Here is a 6,562-nt window from a genome sequence, read left to right on the forward strand (position 1 = left end):
TGTCAACCCCAGCACATACTTAGCAAGGTGCCTGGGACATAGCAGTAAGCTCGTTGTGGGCAGGGAATGTGTCTGTTTATTGTTCTATTGTACTCTCCCAAGCATTCAGTACAGTGTTCTGCACACAGTAAGCACTCAATAAATACAGCTGAATGAAAGTGCCTAACAAATACCCCCCCCCCCCCAAAAAAAAAGTGGGACCTTTTCTGATGCTCCCTAGGAGGAAGGAACAAGTTCGTGGGGAGTGGCAGGGCTCAGAATGAGCGGTTTCCTCTGAAACAGAAGCCTGCATAGGGGAAGCCAGTTCTGACCCCCACAGCAGGGTTGAGGGGACCCCAGTCTGGATCACCCCAACCGAGACTCTCCCAGCTCCTTGGGAGGATTTGCGCTCCCTGACATCTGCTTCCGACTCCTCAGCCGGGAGTGGGGAACGAAGGACCCCTCCAGCCGTCGCTCGCCAGACCCCGGACCCTCCGGACCTCGGTTGGAGTGGGTGCAGGAGAAGAAGCGAGAGCTTCGTGCTTGTTTTCTCTCTATTTAAAAATATGACAAGAAATAAATGCCCTAGGACCCCTAGTGATCTGAGGCAGAGGTAGTCACCAGATAGGGGGGAATCCCTGAGACCATCGCCAGGCCCATTCATGCATTCGTTCATTTAATCATATTTATTGAATGCTTACTATGTTCAGACCACAGTACTAAGCACTTGGAATGTACAATTAGGCAACAGATACAGACCATCCCTGCCCAACAACGGGCTCAGAGTCTAAATGGGGGAGACAGACAACAAAACAAAACAAGTAGTCTGGCGTCGATCGCATCAAGATAGAATCGTAAATATATACACATCTTTAACAAAATAGAGTAATAAATAATATATACAAATATGCACAAGTGTTGTGGGGGCCACAGCCGGGGTACAGGTACCGGACAAGATGCGTCACAGTACTAGTAGCGGGTGGTGATGCCATTTTAGTCATACGTCAACCTCATCTACCAACGAGCAACCAACGTAGGCTCAGACATCAACCTCTTCCACCTTGGATTGGTAGAGATGAGAAGGATGCCCAGATGAATTAGTCAACCAGCTAAGCACCACTTAAGCAAATCAGGTATAGAGGAGCACTGCGACCTAGTGGACAGACCTTGGGCCTGGGATTCTGAAGGACATGGGTCCTAGTCTTGGTTCTGGCACTTGTGTGCTGGGTAACCTTGGTCGAGTCACTTCACTTCTCCGTGCCTCATCTGGAAAATGAGTAATAATAATAATAATAATAATAATGGTATTTGTTACGTGCTAACTTTGTGCAAAGCACTCTTCTAAGCGCTGGGGTTGATAAAAGGTCATCAGGTTGTCCCACGTGGGGCTCACAGTCTTCATCCCCATTTTACAGATGAGGTACCTGAGTCACAGAGAAGTGAAGTGATTGCCCAAAGTGACAACTGATAAGTGGCAGAACTGGGATTAGAACCCATGACCTCTGACTGCCGAGCCTGGGTTATTTCCACTAAGCCACGCTGCTTCTTGAGTATTAAGAGAATGAGTCCCAGCTAGTTGTAGACAGGGGATGTGTCTGTATGTTGTACTCTCCCAAGTGCTTACTCCAGTGCTTTGCACACAGAAATCATGCAGTAAATATAACTCAGTGAATGAATTAACTTGGACTGTGTCCAACCTCATTAGCTTGTATCTATCCCAGCGCTTAATACAGTGCCTGGCATACAATAAGGACTTAACAAATACCATTAAAAAAAAACGAAATAAAAAATCACTCCTGTCACAGACCCCACTAACCTGCTCTGTGACTTCGAACATATCACTCAACCTTTCTGGGCTGAAGTTTCCTCATACATTTCGTGGAAATAAGAACTGCCTGTAGGCTTCCGACGAGGTCGTGAGGACAACACAAGTTATGTAAAAGTCTCTTTGGACAATTAAAAGAGGTCTATAAATTCAAAGTACTATTATCATCGGAGATACCCAGTCTGACCTTTTCTCCTTCCCTTACTTTCTCCCTCACCACTAGAACACCGTCCTTTGAGTGGTATTTTAACATAGTCTATTCTTGGCTATATACTCAATTCTGATTATTGTTAACAGATTATTCCTTTTGTGGGTTATCCACGGGAGTGGCCTATTCTCTCTTGCTGTTCTTCCACCTCCTCCTGACTTTGTCTTATGCTTTGGCCTCCATAACTGCTAATAAGGCACATTTTCTAACATTGATTGGGATAACTTTAAACCAAAATGTTTTCCTAGCTCTATTTCCAAGCCACATAAATCACCTTTTCAAATGACCCACAGCAGACTTTCAATAATATAACCTTCACACACCAAGGTTCTCATCCCTTGAGTTGGCACCTCACATCATTCACCTTCCGTATTAATAGTTTGAAATTTATTTTCCTGGCTTTATTAATAAATACACCAGGGGAAAATTAAAAATAACTTAAATGAGAAAATGGAGCAGAATAAGGGTGAGATTGAAATTGTTTCATCCAGAGACTAATGGAAAAAAAAAAATAATGAATGGGAGTGAGCAAATTACTTCATAAAATATATAATGCCCATTACAGAAGGGTGTGTTCCACTAAGTTTTAAATAGAGTTCTGAAGTTCCACTTCTTCCATTAGCTTTTTCATCTTATTGACTCAGTTGGAAAGGAGAATGCAAACCCGTGGACTTCATTGTGAATGGCTTTAATTTCACCGCATAATCGGGGTCTATTTTTATCTTTTCCCTTATAGCCGAAGGGACACGTAGACACATTTGTATTTTGCTCATGTAATTTGAAAGCCGCGGCAGCTGTGTTAAAAGTTTCATGTGTGGAGAAAATTATACACTGATCTCATTGTAGTCTGCAGAGGGGGTGGGGACACCTTTCATGGTGTCCCTCCTCCTGTAATACATGTAAAGGGGGCTTTAACACTGAATAATTTTGCATTGATTAAAATACTTCAGAAGATTTTTTTTTAAATGCAAAAAAAAAAAAAAAAACTATCTAAATTTGCTTTCACCCCCAAAATACTAACATTTTACTACTGAAGTTGTGTTTTTTCTCTGCTTAAGGAAAACTTCTGATCTTTGAAGAGAGAGTGGTCTGCTCTGAATCTTTGAGAACAGGATCTGCAAATTACCCATAAAGGTACCACCGGGCTGTATTTCTTATATGACTACTATGGGCCAAGCACTGGGGAAGGTAGAAGATAATCGGGTTGGACACAGTCCGTGTCTTCGAGCATCACTTGGTAGTCGTGCAGATCTGGTAGCAGATCAAAGAATGGTATATGTCCTTTTTATGGTATTCGTTAGGCTCTTCCCGTGTGCCGGGCACCGTGGTAAGCACTGCGGTAGATATAAGTTAATCAGGTTGGACCTAGTTTATGACCCATGTGGGGTTCACGGTCTTAACCCCCATTTTAGAGTTGAGGATACTGAGGGAGAGAGAAGTTAAGTGACTTGTCCTTCCAACTTTGCCTCAAACAGAAACTTCTTACCAATCGACTTTAGAGTATTCAGTCACCTTGCCCTCTCCTACCTTACCTGCTTTCCTATCACAAACCAGTTCTCACACTTGGCTCCTCTAATGCCAACCTACTCGCTGTACTTCAGTCTCATCTATCTCACTGTCCGCTTCTCGCCCACATCCTGCCTCTGGCCTGGAATGCCCTCCCTCTTCCTATCTAATGATCAGCCCCTCTTTGAGGCCCTACTGAGAGGTCAACTCCTCCTGGGGGCCTTTCCAGACTGAACCCTCCCTTTCCCTCTGCCCCTCCCTCCCTCCCCATTCCCCCTACTCCCTCCCTCTGTTCTATCCCCTTCCCACAGCAGTTGTGCATATTTGCATATATTATTACTCTATTTTATTAATGATGTGCATATATCTATGAGTCTGTTTATCTTGGTGGTATTAAGGCCTATTTGTTTTGTTGTCTCTCTCCCCCTTTTGGACTGTGAGCCTGTTGTTGGGCAGGGATTGTATCTATCTGTTGCCAAATTGTACACTCCAAGTGCTTAGTACAGTGCTCTGCCCACAGTAAGCATTCAATAAATGCAATTGAATGAAAGAATGATCACTCTTCCCCCAAAAAAACAACCTTATTAAAAGTACATCTCCTCCAAGAAGACCTCTCTGACTTGGCCCTCATTTCTTCTTAATGATTGAACGATTGAATGAATGAATGATCACTCCCCCCCCCCCCCCAAAAAAACCTTATTAAAAGTACATCTCCTCCAAGAAGACTTCTCTGACTCGGCCCTCATTTCCTCTTCTTCCAGTCTTTTGCACTTGGATACGCACCCTTTGTTCAGCCCTCCCTCAGTCCCACAGCACTTAGGTACAAATCCAGAATTCATTTATATTAATGTCCATCTTCCCCTCTAGACTGTGAACTCGTTATGGGTGGGGAACCTGTCTTCCAACTCTGATTTTGTACTTGCCCAACTGCTTAGTAGAGTATTCTGTAAACATTAAGTGGTCAATAAATGTGAACGATTGAACCAACAAAATCACGCAGCAGTCATATGTCCCGACTTCTGGATTTCTCTCACCTCTTCATAAGCTTGTGGCTCCTAGTCTAGCCCCCTAAGGTTATTCTCTAAAGTCATCCTAATAACCATTACCAAGAGCTCTTTTTCAAACTCAGAGTTGGAGCATTTCACTCAAAAAACAACCAGGACCACACAGTCACACAAGCTAAGGAGAGATTAGAACCCAGGTCCTTCTGACACCCAGGCCCACGTTTTCTCCACTATGCCACACTGCTTTTCTTCATTATAGTGCAATTGCAGTATTTAAGCACTTATTATATGCCAAGCGCTGTGCTGAGCACTGGGGCAGATACAAATAATCAAGTCCCACACGGGGCTCACAGTCTAAGTCAGAGAGAACCAGGTTTTGAAACCCCATTCTGCAAATGAGGGAAGTGAGGCACAGAGAAGTGAAATGACGTGTTCAAGATCACACAGTAGGCATGTGGTGGTCCTGGGATTGGAACCCAGGTCCTCTAAGTGCCAGGTCCGTGCTCTTTCCACTAGACCAGGCGGCTTCTAAAATTCAATTTAAAAAAAGGGAGAATATGACCTGCAGAGGAGAAGAAATGATTGGGGAAAGCTTCCTGGCAGAGGCAGGATTTCAGGAGAGCTTTTCAGATGAAGATCTGTGATCTGGTGGATTTCTCAATCAGGAAACAGGCCACAAATAAGGGGCCAGAGTCAGGTTGGGTGAATGAGGAAGGAGTGGCGATGCTTGTTAAGTGCTAACTATCTGCCAGACATTCTACTAAATGCTGAGGTGGATACAAGCTAGTCAGGTCAGACACAGGTCCTTTCCCATCTGGGGTTCACAGTCTGAAGGATAGTAAGATCACTTGGAAGGTGCACTGATACAGGCTGGAGAGAATTGGGGGAGAAGAAGGGATTACCAGACAGCTGGTGGAAAGTCTTAGAACAGTGTTTGACACCTAGTAAGCACTAGACAAATACCATAAAAAGGTACTTTTTTTTTTTGCTTCATGGGGAAGGAAATACATAGCCATTGAAGAGTTTTCAGTGGTGAGGAGAGCACCTTGCGGAGCACTTCGCCCAGTGACTCCTAGAATGTAAGCAAATTGTGGGTAGGGAGCATTTCTGCCAACTCCAGTGTATTCTCCCAAGTGCTTAGAGTACAGTGCTCCACACACCATGAGCCTTCGAGAAATACCACTGATTGATGGAAAGCAAGTCTACTCTGCCCCTGAGTCTTAATCTAAGAACTACCTGCTCTTGCCAAACAACTCTAACCTCTTTCCTTCCAAACATCACTAAGCTATAAAATGGCCGATCCCATCGTGCCCCCATAGAAACCACACTCAGAATGATTCACATTCTTTTGAAAACTGGGACCGGAGAGAGCAGCGTGTTTAATTTCCTTAGGACCACCATCTTATTTGTATAAGGATCGTGGATCTGTTCCCCTCCTTGATAATTATCTGAACATTCTCCCAAACAAAATGGCCTGAACTCATTCCAACTCTTTCCTGCAGCTGCCCTAAATGAACACGCACACACGACCTTTATTCATTTATCTGTGAAGTCAGAGCAGGAAGCATGCACCACTTAATTTCACTAATGGTGTGAGATGCCGCTTTTCTATGTATCGATGCAGAATGACCTTAATACCATTTCCCTTTCCATTAAACAGGGTGACAGCATTGATTATTACAGGATAGTCATTAATGGGTCATTACAGACCGGGGAAGGAGGTCTGTGGGAGCCGAGGGAGGTGTGTAACCAGCTCGGGGCATGTTCCGAGATGACCAGATTCTTGAAACAGCCTTCGGCTTCTCTCCTGAGAACCACTGTTTCTGAGATGGATGATAAACACCACCACCAATGCTCGAAAAAATCCCAAACCGCTCTTTTCATATTCATTCATTCAATAATATTTATTGAGCGCTTACTATGTGCAGAGCACTGTACTAAGCACTTGAAATGTACAAATCGGCAACAGATAGAGACAGTCCCTGACCACTGGCGGGCTTACTGTTTAATCGGAGGATTAGATATTAGATATTATTAGAT

This window comes from Ornithorhynchus anatinus, chromosome 6 (assembly GCF_004115215.2).
Source record: "Ornithorhynchus anatinus isolate Pmale09 chromosome 6, mOrnAna1.pri.v4, whole genome shotgun sequence".
Taxonomy (NCBI): Eukaryota; Metazoa; Chordata; class Mammalia; order Monotremata; family Ornithorhynchidae; genus Ornithorhynchus; species Ornithorhynchus anatinus.